This window comes from Kogia breviceps, chromosome 14 (genome assembly GCF_026419965.1).
Source record: "Kogia breviceps isolate mKogBre1 chromosome 14, mKogBre1 haplotype 1, whole genome shotgun sequence".
Taxonomy (NCBI): Eukaryota; Metazoa; Chordata; class Mammalia; order Artiodactyla; family Physeteridae; genus Kogia; species Kogia breviceps.
In genome coordinates, this window is record NC_081323.1 from 11,253,820 (window position 1) to 11,267,750 (window position 13,931).

General features: G+C 55.3%; 1 long non-coding RNA gene across 1 annotated transcript; it reads left to right on the top strand.

The window, feature by feature from the left end:
- The first annotated feature begins 395 nt into the window (after positions 1–395).
- LOC131740361 (uncharacterized) lies at positions 396–7,322 on the top strand. Its single transcript, XR_010836424.1, has 3 exons — positions 396–849; positions 6,027–6,151; positions 7,292–7,322. It is a non-coding gene; the product is annotated as an uncharacterized lncRNA (long non-coding RNA).
- Positions 7,323–13,931: the final 6,609 nt, after the last annotated feature.

Below are 13,931 nucleotides of genomic sequence, written 5' to 3' on the forward strand. Positions count from 1 at the left end.
CAGAAGCAGGAAGAAGTTTCGGTTTTTTCTTTTCCTCCAGTTATTATTATTTATTAATACAAAGGAGTTCAGGCCAACAAAGAAAACATAAAGACTAACATCCTCACCGTACAACCCAAGAAAGACACTATGGAGAGAACTGCATCCCGTGACCCCTCCCAGTTACTTTCCTCCTGGCTCACAGGAACTGCTGTTCTGAACCTGCAATTTATCCTTCCCACGAGTGTCTTCACTTTGCTATGCATTTAGCACCCCTTGAATTTTAACTGAGTTTTGTACTTTGTTTTCTGTGTGGGCTACCTTTCCCGTCAGGGATGTAGAAAATTAATTTCAAAGAAGTTTTCTTGCATTGTTGCTCCTGGAGCTTCAGTTTCCTGGAACAGAGGGCTGCACCCCTCGTCTGGGCCCCCAGAGGCCCCGAGCAGAGCAGAGGAGCTGGCGGTGGAGCAGATCAAGTCCTGGGCACAGCAGCTCCAGCTCACTCGCCGGGCTTCTGCAGGCCCGGGGCGTGGAGCCAGCAGGCTGGAGCCAGGCGGCCTCCCGGGCCTCCTCACAGCCGCTTTTGATAAAGCCCCTCTGTGCACAGGGTGGGGGGGCCCGGCCGGCTGGAGCCAGCTCACATCTGGAGGCCAGCACAGGCCTGGGGCAGCCGGCGCGGCTGACAGCGGCGCCACCCCGAGCCACACGCCCGGCACTGGGTAAACAGCCCCGCGCCCACCCAGCAGCTCACCTTTCGCCCACAAGGCTGCCTTTCTTCTCGGACCCAGGACGAGGCCACCACGAACATTCCTCCCGGCACAGGGCAGAACGGGCCGCTGACCTCGAGGCTGGGCCGAAATCTGAATCCAGGTACTGGGCGATGGAGGCGGGCGGGGGTCCGTGGGAAAGCACCTACTATGTGTGGGGCACTGAGCTCATTGCAGGCTCACTGCTGCCCTGGGAGGGGAAACAGGTGGCTGAGAGTGTGTGCGCTGGAGCTAAAAGACCTGGGTTCAAATCCCAGCTCCAGCTGTGTGACCTTGGGCAAGGCACTCGACCTCTCTGAGCCTCTGTTTTGTCCTCTGTAAAATGGAAATTATAATAGTCCCTCCCTCAGCAGGTTATGTGAATATTAAAGAAGTTATCCTGGGAATTCCCTAGTGGTCCAGTGGTTAGGACTCTGTGCTTCCATTGCAGGGGGCCCAGGTTCGATCCCTGGTCGGGGAACTAAGATCCTGCATGCTTCATGGCACGGCCAAAAAATTAAATTAAATTTTATAAAAGGGAAGTTGCCCTCAGCCAATTGCTCAGAAGAGTGCCTGGCTTATAAATGCTTGATACTATGACTTCTCAGCCACTCATTCAACAAAGCTGACCTCAGGGTGTTCTGTGCTGGGTACGAGGGTTAAGATGGTGAAAAACGGGGGATTCAGCCCTCACTCAAAGAGCTGCATCCCTGCTCAGCTGACGAGGCTACCGCCCAGCCACCCAAGGGACATCCAGGGCCAGCCTGGGCTCCAGGCCAGGGCTCCACACTCCTTTCCCTAGTGATCACAACCCATTACCTGCCTGGGGGCAGCAGGCCGGGGTCCTCACCTCATGTGCCAAGAGGTTGGTGAGTGGAGGCATTCCCTGACATTACCTGACTTCAGACCAGGTGAAGCCTCTCCAGTCACACCGAGTTCTGCATTGTCCTGGCCGTGAGGCCCTCACCGTGTCCTGTTGCCTCCGTGATGGTGCACGGACAACAGCACGGGTACCTCCTGACCCTCCATGTCCTCATCTGCCAGAGGGGCAATAATAGCACAGGTACCAGTCATGGCGTGGAGCTGGGGAGGCTCTGTGAGTGAGACCACGGGAAGAGCACAAAGCCTGGCCCAAAGGAAGAGGTCTGAGTGGAAGCCAGGGTGGCTTCCTAGAGGAGGCCGTCGTGCCCCCCGGGGGTCGGGGGTGGGGGTGGGGGAGGAGAAGCAGGAATCAAAGGAGGCTCAGGGAGAGAGAAAGACGGAACTGAGCACCTGCAACGTACACAGCCCGCACTGCCCAGAAGTTCACGAGAGCCAGGTCACTGTTTCAGCAATCGGCAAGGTCTGTGCTCTAGCCATCCTCATTTCACAGATGAAGAAACCAAGGCCCAGAAAGCAAAACTACCTTTATTCCCTCAGGGACTAAAAGCCAGAGTAGAATTTGAACCCAAGAGGCCATAATGCCTCACTCCCTCCTGCTCTTCTTTCTCCCTTCCTTCCTTGGGTCTTTACTGCGCCCCCAACTGTGTGCTGGATTCACAGACACAAGCAAACCCAGGGTCAACCCTCAGGAGCCCCTGCCTCACATCTCTGTCAACCACCCACCTGGTACCGTCCTTTGCCCCTTCTGGGCCTCGGTTTCTCTCCTCCGAGCAATGGGTTCAACTGCTACAGCCCCTTTTGGCCCAGCGTCCTGACTCAGGGCAGTGGGAATGAGCAGCAGCCGAGGCTGGCTGGCGGGGGCCTCCCTGCCCCGACCAGGCAGGGTGGGGGTCCTCCACCTGCTGCCACCCCCCAGTCCCCTGTGAACCTGCTCGCCAGGCTGGAGCCAGCCGCCATCTGGAGCGACGGGCTGTTTATGGAGCCAGGCGGCGGCGGCCCTGGCCCTGACCCCGCCAATCTGGAAGCGATTAGCGGCCCAGGCTGGGGAGTATTCGGAGTTCCCGTCAGTGGGTCGGGAGCCCCCCCAACCCCACACCCTGCACCACCCGGAGCCAAGGCCACTCTGGGGGTCTCCGAGGAGCCCCCTTTCTTGCAGGGCACTCCAGCTCCAGCTCGGACCTGCTCCAGGGCCTAGAGCTCTGAAAACCAGCAGCGGGGAGGCTGGGCCACACACAGGCCAGGATGCGGGGGTGGATGGAGAGCGTGGGGGTGGGGGAGAGCTGGGGCCTTCCTGGAGGAAACCTCGCGCAGAACTGCTTTCTGGCATGTTTGGTTTTGAATATATATACAAGTGCACAGAGGAAACACACACACAGCTCAAACAGCACAGAGGGTGTAAAAAGCATAGAGTGAAAAGTCAGTTTCCCTCCCCTCCTCCCCGCAGGTCCCCACTCCCCAACCAGACAAATCGAATGTTTTCAGTGTCTAGGAGCTCCTTCTGAGGTGGTGTGAGCGTCTACACACACATCCATCTAGTTATTCTTCTTGCTTTTTGCTGCAACTGGCAACCCACTTTACGTTCTGTCCTGCCACTTCTCCCTTGGATTAATCCATATTTCTACCACTACTGCTGCTAATAATCATAACGTTAATATGACTGCTGATTAATAATGGCAGCAGGGCTTCCCTGGTGGCGCAGCGGTTAAGAGTCCGCCTGCCAGTGCAGGGGACACGGGTTCGAGCCCTGGTTCGGGAAGATCCCACATGCCGCGGAGCAACTAAGCCCGTGCGCCACGACTACTGAGCCTGCGCTCTAGAGCCCGCGAGCCACAACTACTGAAACCTGTGCGCCTGGAGCCCGTGCTCTGCAACGAGAGAAGCCACCGCAATGCGAAGCCCACGTACGGCAACGAAGAGTAGCCCCTGTTCGCCACAACTAGAGAAAGCCTACATGCAGCAACGAAGACCCAACACAGCCAAAAAATAAATAAAGAAAAATTAAAGAAAAAAAGAGAATAATGGCAGCAAAGGTTTCTAGAGGACTTAGTATGTGCTGGGCACAGTTCCAGGTGCTTTACATGGATTAATTAATGAATCATAAGAGTGAAGTGCTCCTATTGGGAAGTTCTATCACTCTCCTCATCCCCATTTTGTAGATGGGGAAACTGAGGCACAGAACGGCCGGGCACCTGCCCAGTGACACACAGCAGTGACCGGCAGAGCTGGGGCTCAGGCCCAGGCAGTCGGGCTCCCAGGTCTGTGCTCCGAAGCTCTTCACCATCCAGCCTCTCCCGAGGCTCCAAAATAGTTTGCTGTCTGGATGGATCTGGTGGTTTTGACGAGGCCTTGGGTGATGCACCATTGAGTTGTTTCCATCTTGGGCTGGTGTTAAATGTGCCGTGAACACCCTCGTGTGAGGTCATGCCCCATGGAACTGGGGGGAGGTCCATTCTCAGAAGGGCCTGGCCAGTCACAGGGATGGGCAGTGCAAGGGCGGAGGGCCACTGCCCAACTGTCTCCTGTGGCAGACGGAGGTGATGCTGACACCTGATCCAGTTCCCTGGAAGGGAGGAAGCCTCAGCTGCCACATCCTGGGCCTGTTTCCGGGGAAACCCAGGCCCCGCCCGGCACATCGAGGGTTACTTGGTCTGCATGAAGCCTGCCCTCCTGTTCTCCTCTGATGGGTGGACAGGACTCCATGCTCCCTTCCAGTCTTCCCACCTCCAGCCTCACCCCTCCAGTCCCAGCTCCATGCTGCAGCTGGAGCAAACCTTGTAACACCTAAATCAAGTCAGGCCTCTTCCTGCGCAACCCCCATCACCCTCCCTTTCCCTCCACTCCATCCAGGCCAAGCCACAGGTAGGTCCCCAAATTGCCATGCCCACTCACCCGCAGGCTTTTGCACAGGCCGGTCCCTGCCCCTGGAACACCCTCCTCACCCTTCATCTGGCTAACTTTCTCCTCATCCTTCCGGTCTGAGCTCACAGCCTTCCCCAAACCCCCAGACTGAGGTAGGCAGGGCCTCCCCTGATCCCTGCTGCCCGGGCCCCTGTGAATCTTAGCTTGAATCACACTGTTGTCTGATGGCTGTCTCTCCTGACAGAATATCAGCTCCAGGAAGACAGAAAGTTTTACGTGTTTTATTCGTTTCGGTATCCCCAGAGCCTAGAGCAGAGACTGGAGCACAGTAGGTGCTCAAAGAATTTGTTGAAAGTGTGAAGGTATGAATGAATGAATGAATGAGTCAGTGGGGAGCAATCTGTCAGCAGAATGCCTGTCCTGAAGTGAGTGGGGTCCAGGCCTAGCCCTGAGGGGAGAGGGAGGGGAGTACAGCTGGGAGAGGAGGAAATAAAGAAGGGTTTATAAAGCACCTACACTACTCAGGCCCTTTCTCATTCCTTGGGCCTGCAAGACCCATCATACAGATGAGGAGACAGCCCCCTTCATTCGCTCCACAAACCCATCCTTCAGTCTCCAGACCCTGGGCTGGAGACCCTGTCTGCAGGGTGACAGCAGAGAACAAGCCAGGCACAGGCTCTGGTTTTTCAAAGCTGGTGGGAAAGGCAAACCCAACAGGAAGTGGAACAGAATGAACCAGAATGAGTGCCTGGGCACCTGAGCGACACCACTCCAGAGCCAGCCGCTGATGTGAACCCTGGCACCACCCGAAGTGACCTTGACACAAGTGACGGCTCTCTGTCCCCTCTTCTGGGTGTTCAGTGACAATAATGATCATAGCCAGCACTTACGTGGCGCTTACCGCGTGCCAGGCCCTCATCTGAGCGCTTTACGCAGATGGCTTGTTTATTCTCACCAGTCTTCCGAGGGAGGGACTGTTAGCATTCCCATCTTAGTGGTGAGGAAAGCAAGGCCCAGAGAGGTTAAGTGACTTGCCCAGGGACACACAGAGGTAGGCCCAGGAAGGTAACATTGTGAAGTCACACACGGGGTCACAGATGTCAAATTCAGGATGAAGTCACCTTTGGAGGGAGGGTGGGGTCTCCCACGGTCTCTGCATGTTTCATTTCTCTCTTGGAGGTGGGAATGTGGCTGCTCATGCATCATTTCTGGACTTTTTTTTGCAAGCAATCCGCAATAGCACGTAGCCACACAGCCACATTACGTAGAGTGACTAACAGTGGACACGGGGCTGACCTTTGACCCAGCTCTGTCTGACTCGGGGCTGAAACCAGCCTGGGTGAGGGGGCCCCTCCCGGCCCCCCTCAGCCTCTGGGCCTTCCAGGCTCTCAGTGACGCAGCTGTGGTGGCGTTTGGCAACCCGAGCTGCCCGCAGTTACGACAGCCCCAGCATCTGCCAGCAGGGGCGGGGTGGGGGGAGCCCCAAGCCTACCCCTGCCTCTGCCAGTTCGGTTGACCCCTCCTCCCAGCAGTCCCTCTCCTGGCTCCACCTTTCCTCAGAGTCTTCACCAGCTGATATCACAATTGCTGACAGTGACCAGAAAGTCAGCGAGTGCCTTGAGGGCAGGACACCTGTCTGTGCTGTCACCACTCTCTCCCCAGAACCAGTGTACAGCTGGCACTCAGTAAGTACTTGCTGAACAAACAAATGCAAAACTGGATAAATGAATTTCAACCCCTCCCTCCCTTTCTTCTTTCCTTCCTTCCTGCCTTCTTTCCACAGATAGTTATTGAGCACCTACTATGTGCCAGGCTCTGTACTAGGCACTGGGAGACACAATGGTGAATGGAACAGGCAGAGATCTCTGTCCTCGAGGAGCTGATGTTCTAAAGAGGATGCTGGGACTTCCCTGGCGGTAACCAGTGGTTAAGACTCTGCACTTCCAATGCAGGGGGCGCGGGTTCGATCCCTGGTTGGGGAACTAAACTCCCACGTGCTGGGCAGCATGGCCAAAAAAAGAAAAAAATTTTGAAAATATATAGAGGATGCGAGTCCCCAACGCAGGCATCCTGCAAACAAAGTGCAGAACTGCAGCTGGAGAAGGCACAGGGGGATGAGGCTCTGGGTGCCGTGGGCACCTGTATCAGGTGGCTGGACCTCTGTGGGGGTGGGAGTGTCTCCTGGTGGAGGTGTGACCTTGCAGCGGCTCATTGGGCAACGCAAAGTTTGCATCTCCTCAGGAGGCTCAGCGAGGACAGCCTCGGGAGTGAGAGAGATACACTTTATACAAGAGGAAACCCTGGGGCGCTGACCCTGCCCTCCCATCCCGGAAGGGTCTCTGAGGAAGTGACGCCCTGAACACAGAGCCGGATCCGTGGCGACCGCGAAGGATCTTCCCTTCCCGGCAGAGGCATCAGCCATGCAAAGGCAGGAAGCCTGCCACACCCCTAGGAAGCTGGAGGCTTTGCACGGGATGCCCCGCTCTGGCCTGGCTTTCTCCTTTTGTGGGGAGGGAACAGTCCCCCGCCCACCCCCACAAGCAGGGATACTGGTAGGTTCTCTGGGAGTCCTTTATGGGCTGGGCAAGGCACTTGATCTAAATCCTACAGGGTGAGTTGTTTCCTCCCTGTCTTCCCCGCTAAGCTGTGAGCCCTGTGGGAGAGGGCCCAGCACAGCCTGCACACAGTAGGTGCTCAGGGTGCGTCTGTGGATTAAATGAGCCAGTGAGTCTCAGATTCCTCACCTTTGTGATGGGGTAATGCTGGTGTGGCCAGGGGGAAGGAATGAACTTCTCTTTACAGCTTGTATTTTTTCGTCTCCCCAGTTCCTGGTGGTGGGTCAGGCCTCTGTGGACCCCCTCAAGTCCTGGAAGATGACCGTGTCTGCGGGCTTGGGGAGACGGAGATGAGAGTGTAGACTGAACAGCTCTCCAGCTCCAGACTTTGAGGCAGGATCCTGAGGTACTCAGAAGGAAATGACAAGCAGCCTCATTTACAATTGAAGGAAACTGAGGTACAACAACAAAATAATAAAATCTAATGCTTACTGAGCTCTTACTCCAAGCCAGGCACAGTGCTAAGCCCTTTGACCCAGGTTCTTTCATTTAATCCTCCCAACGATTATCACTGTCGGAAGATAATACCATGACCCCTATTTTACAAGTGTGGAAATGAAGACTCAGGAGGTAAGTCAAGACCATGCCTCCTGTTAATGGAGGATCTGGGATGAGCATGCAGATCTGGCTTCAGAACCCAGAATCATAAACCTGGCACTTCCTGAGGGGAGGTGGGGGTAGGCGGGAAGGGATGGGGGACACCTGGGAGAGACAGATGATAAGCCCTTGTCTGGGGGCTAAGGGCAGTGGAATAAATAATTGCAAGAGTGAGGGACCCAGGGTCAGTTCCATGTTCTTCCTACCCTGGATGGCCCAGGGCAGTTTGGAGAACCCCAATTCTAGCCCACCCCAGCAACCTAGAATTTACTCTGCTTCGTTCATTCATTTATTCATTCAGTCAACAGAAAACAAAATACAGGATGACACAGATCAAATATGTCCCTGTAAACAATAAATGTAAATGGGTTGAATGGATCTATTAAAAAACAAAGACTTATATTAGATCAAAAATCAAAATCTATTCATTTATTCATGGGCCAAATATTTATTAAATGCCTAAAAGATTCAAGGTCCTGTTTTAGATTCTAATGATAGAATGTAAAAATAAAATGTCTGTTAAAGAAGGAAAAACGCTGGGAAAAGGAGATCCAGGGAGAGAGATCTGAAGGTGCAAAAACTGTGAGGCTGCAATGAGTTGGAGGATGGAGGAGCCAAAAAGGGGCCGGTGTGGTTGGAGAAGAGCACTAGTGAGCAAGCGTCAGGGGGTGAGGCAGGCAAGGACTGCCAGGTCAGGTCTGGAGAGCAGAGGCAGCCCCAAGGGGGGCCGAGATGCAGAGGAGCTGGATCCTGCTTACCTAGGTAAGGTACCTGGAACTCTTGACCCTTCCCCCACTAAATGCAGCCAAGATGACCTCGCCAAGCCTCCTCCCAGGGAAGAAGACTTACCATGAATTGAAGGCCTACTGGGTGCCAGGCTCTGCCATGGGTGGTTTACGTGCTTAATTAGCTCATTAAGTCCTGCCATCAGGTTAGTTTTCTCCCATTCTGCAGAAGAAAAAACTAAGCCTCAGAGAGGTAGAGTGACCTGCCTGAAGCCACACAGCCAGACAATGACAGGCCTGAAGTTTGAACTTGGAGTATCCAACACTATGGTGTGCCTTCTTGGCACTGCATAGCTGCCTCCCAGGAAATGGCAGTGGAGAGGTCTCAGCTGGCTGTGTCCTCACATGGGTCCCCTGACCTCTATGACTTCAATTCTCCATCTGGGAACTCACACGCCAGGTCAGTGTTGAGACCTGGATGACTCCCTCCCTCTGGGACATGGAGTTCCAATGTGCTGAGCTGGCGCTTCTGATTCCACCCCCACAATGACTCCATTTGACAGAGGAGGAAACTGAGGCTCAGAGGGGGAAGTGATTCTGCAGGGTCACGGCCTTGGGACTCCCGAGGGCCTGGGACTTTTGCTGAGTCTGTTCATTGGATGATAAGAATGAGAACCCCTCAAGGATGCAGAGACTTTGGGATGGGGTGGAGGGACAGGAACAAGGACACACAGGCAATAAGGGAGAGCAGGCCTGGAACCCAGGACACCAGCTCCCAGCCTCTGCCCCTCACTGCATCCTGGGGAAGGCGGAGGCCTGGCCCCTGGGTCCGGATTATTTCCTGAGAATGGGGAGGGGCCACGGGAAGTCTCCCCACATCACCCCACTCAGGTCCTGCCCAAACAGGAAATGCCAGGCAGTCCCCCCACCCACACTCCAGGGCCGTGGGAAAGCTTTGCCTGGGATCCAGTGCTTCCTTCCAGCTCTGGCCCAGCCTCACTGGGGATCTAGACCCTAACAGGGCCTGCGTGACCTTGGACAAGGTCCTTCCCCTCTCGGGGCCTCAGTCTCCCGCTCTGTAGTCACAGAACTCTGCCACCTCCCGGCTGTATGACCTCAGGCTGTGCCCTTCCGAAGCTTAACTCCCTCTTCTGTAAAGTAGGGGGCAGTACACACAGAGTGTGCTCCACCTACGGAGCCATTATCACCCCAGGCAAGGGTGTGACAGGGGAAGCCTTTGGAAAGATCCCTATGGCCCTCTGGGAAAGACGAGGAGCTTCCTTGGACTCAGGACCACACCAGGTACCTCTCTGCACCTCACTTTGCCAGTTTGTAAAAGAGGCAGAGCCATGGCATGGGCTGAATCACAGGGATTGAATGCCAGGAAGGGGGGGCGGGGGGGAGGGGGCGGTTTCAGGCCACAGGGGAAGGTGGAATGAGACAGATTCAGGAGAGGTGCAGATGCCGGCTTTGGGAAGCCTGCAGAATGCGGCCTCCTGATTATTTACTGCTCTTTCCCAGTGAGAAAAGGCAGCCAGAATAGTGGAGGATGGGATGGGGGACAGGGCTGGACCCCATTTCTTGGGGACTTGCAGAGCTCTAATAGGGGGCAGGGTGGGAAGGGAAACAGGCCTGGGGCAGGGGTGAAGGTGGCTCTGTTGCTCCTCCTGGTCCTTCCAAGCAGGAAGCAGGTGCTCCCAGCTGCCCGGCCTTGGATCTGTAGTTCCCAGAGCCTCCTTCTCAGCAAACCATGACTCCATGGAGTCAGTTGAGGCTGGCAGCTCAGAGAGGCACAGCAACTTATCCTAGGTCACACAGTAGAGTTGCCACTACTTCTTCAGACCCTCCCTAGGCAAAGCGGGAGTCCCAACTATGAACAGGAATGAATACCCCTGCCAGTTCCATGCTGGGGGGCAGCCTGAGCCCCAGACCCTGAAGAGACTTAGGGAAACTAAGGCACCAGAGAGGTCCTCTGGCTCTGAGGTACCAAATGCGCAGTGGGCTTCTGTATTTGGGCCTCTCCACCTTCCAGTACCAGGTACGTCCTGGGGCAGAAGAACCTGGGAAACGGGCTCAAACTCTCTCATACCATCTTACAACCAGTGCCAAATTACATCACTTCTCAGAAGCTGGCTTCTTTGTTGTAAAGTACAGTAGAAGGTGTGGTAAAGATGAGAGATACCAGATATGATGCATAGCTCAGTAAACTGGGGCTATGGTAGCTATTATTGTTAGAGATCTGTTACTTAATCCCTCTTAGCCTCAGTTTCCTCATCTGTAAAATGGGTTTAATAGTCCCTACTACAGAGTCCCACTGAGGATTCCAAGAGTTATCCCATATAAAGCACTTACCGTGTGCCTGGCTCTTTTCTTCCACTTCTATTCCAACATCCCAGTGCCTGACACATACTAGGAGCCAAATATGTCTTAGCTGTATTATTATTATTTACTGTTATTATTATTATCACCCTGACTCCAGCTGTCTGAGATCTTGGGCAACCCACCAACTTCCTGCCTTGCTCAACTTCACTTTCCTCCTTCATAAAATCAAAATACAATAGCGCCTGCCTCCCAGAGCTGGACAAGGATGCATTCCTGCATTCCACAAACACTTGTTAACCGTTTTTTTAGGAACTGGGGATATAGCTGGGAACAAAACAGAAAAAAAAAAAAAAACCTGCCTTCATGGAGCTGACATGCTCTTGGGGCAGACAGACAACATAAATTGGTATTTTATATAGTGTGTTAGAAGCTGATAAGAGCAGGGAAAGGCAGTCTGAACACAGGCTTTAGTAGTTTTATGTGGTGAGGCTGGATGAGAACGATGGGGAGAGGTGGAGAGGGTGAGGGGAGGCCACGCTGGGCCTGTGGGCCGCGTGGGGGGGTGAGGGGGCTTTCTGTGTGGAGTGGGAGCCCTGGAGGGTTCTGAGCAGGGGAAGGATGTGGTCTCCAGCAGAAAGTGTACAATAGGTGGATAAGGGGGGATATGCAGGGGAATGAAGGGGGATGCCAGGAGATGGGGGGAGGCATTGGGATGAGGGAGGATGCAGGGGAGAATGAGGGGGGATGGGGGGATAAGGGGGGATAAGGGGGGATCCAGGGGGATGAGGGGGGGATGCAGGGAGGCCCGGAGGAGGTCGCTGCAATAGAGGATGGGGCTGGACCGGAAGGGCAGCAGAGGAGGTGTGGAGACATGGTAGAATCTTGGGTCTGTTTTCAACCTCAAATCTTCCTCAGGTGGATTTTCATCCCTCTTTGGCAGCTGAGGAAACAGCCTCAGAGAGAACTGGTGAGAACCCCGGGATTCCAGAGCCAGGCCAGGCTCCAGGAGGCCACGAGGCCTGGGAAGCGCTGCCCAGGGCCTTGGGCTGTGGCCCAGAAAAGCTGGAAATCCTTATCTCTGGGGCCACCCCTTGCCCAGACCTGCCCAGAAGGAACAGTTGAGGGGCGCAGACCCTCACCCTCTGCTCCACAAACCTCTGTCAGACCTACCGCCTGGGACATGGCTCCTCCACTGGCATGCCTGAGGCTCGCTGCCATTACCATTAGATAAGCAAGAAACTATCAGTACAAATTACATCGATAAACTCCATGCTCTAGGATGTTGAAGTAGATACTATCATGAACCCCAGCTGAAAGCTGAGGACAGAGGTGGGGGGGGGGGGGCCGTCACTGCCTGAGGTCACACAGTGGCAGGATTGGGATTCAGACGCCCAGGTCTGCAGTTCCAGAAGCTGAGCTCTTGTCAAAGATGTAGAATGAAACAGGCTGTCCAGAGATTCCACTCAGCCCCTCCTTGTGAGGTAAGTGGGGAAACTGAGGCCTGGACAAGCTCAGGGACCTGCCCTTACTTAGCCACACAGAGACCCCAAAGCAAGTCTGAGAGGCTGCTTCCCACAAGCTGGGCTGCTCTGGGCCATGCAGGAAGTGGTCAGGGCTAGGACAGGCCCGCTACTTTGATCAGCTTTACGAGCCCTGGCTGTTTATGGAGGCCCAGGCCCCCACCCCCTGCCACCTGGGACTGGGTCTTGTCACCAGCACTCGGGATATTAGGAGTCCCAGGAGAGTCTGCCAGCCGGGGTCTTGGCCCCATTTCCTCCAGCCTGGCCCTTGCCCTGCCCCTTGGCCTCAGCCCCTGGGAACAGGGCAGGAGGGTCCCCTCAGGCCGGATCCCCTCACGGAGGGGCCTGCTGGCAGTTCCTCTGCAAACGCAAAACGAGCTCTCAGTCCCACCTCAGGGCCTTTGCCCTTGCAGTGGTGCCGGCCACCTGGAGCCCACCGGCTCTTCCCGTGCTTCTCCTCCTCCAGGCCATCCCTCCCTGTCACTGCCTCAGAGAGGCCTCCCGGACCCCTGTCTAAAGCAGCTCCCACGCCGTCACCCTCTAACACAGCCTTCATTTAATTCTTCATTGCCTGTATCACTGTCTGGAGTTTTTTGTTTGGGGTTTTTTTGTTTTGTTTTTTTTTTTTTTTTGGCCATGCTGTGCGGCTTGCATGATCTCAGTTCCCTGACCAGGGATCGAACCCATAGCCCCTGCACTGGAAGCGTGGAGTCCTAACTCCTGGACGGCCAGGGAATTCCCTGGAAATTTTCTTGCTCGTTCTTTTGCCTATGGCTTTTCTGCCTTCCCCCGCAGGACAGGGACCTCATCTGTCCCACTCACTCCTATGTCCCCAGCACCCAGCATGGTTCTGGCCCACAGTAGGTGCCCAGTAACATTTTCTTGGGTGAAAGAATGATAAACTGTTTTAGGGGGCTGAGCTGTGGGCAGCCTGAGGCCCCAAAGCATTTCTCAGAGCCTCCCATCCCCTGCCCCTCACATGTGCCTGGAAGATTCACAGGCACAGATGCTGCACACAGAGGGGAGTTTTAGCCCCGCTTTACAGATGAGGAAACAGAGGCTCAGAGAAGTGACGTGACTTGCCCAGTGTCCCCAGCCTGAAGGAGCAGGGCTGGGCTACTTCCCCATCCTCCCATCCCCCTCTACCCACCTCACCCTGGGCCTGGCTCACGTCTGTGACGGCTCCTGACAGAAGCATCAGAGGACAGATGTCCAACCAGCCAGGCCGGTTCTGGGGCGGGCATGGGGAGACTCCCCGCCCCCCTGGAGTGAGGCCGAGAGATGACAGTGGACACCTGCCCCCACACCTGCCCCTGCCCCCTCACCCTCATTCAGGCCCTTCAAGTCCCCTAACACCCACCAGGCTACAATGGATGGTTTGTTCTCAAGAGACCCCAGGACGCCCAATCCCCACCCGCTCGGCTCCCCGACTGCGCTCTGTGACCTTGGGCAGGTGGACCCCTGCCATGGCCTAAGGAGAGAGCACCAAGTGGGAGTTTTCCATCCTTCTGCACACACACACTCTGGCAGGCCGCCTCCCCGCTCACCCTCCCCGCTGGGGAACCACAGGGAGCAGGGGTGGGGAGCGTGTGGGCACCTGCTGAAGGCAGGCTGGTTCCAGTTTTCACAGAGTTTGCTAGGCTTCCCAGCAAAACTGGAGACAATCTGTGATCATCCCTTATTCCA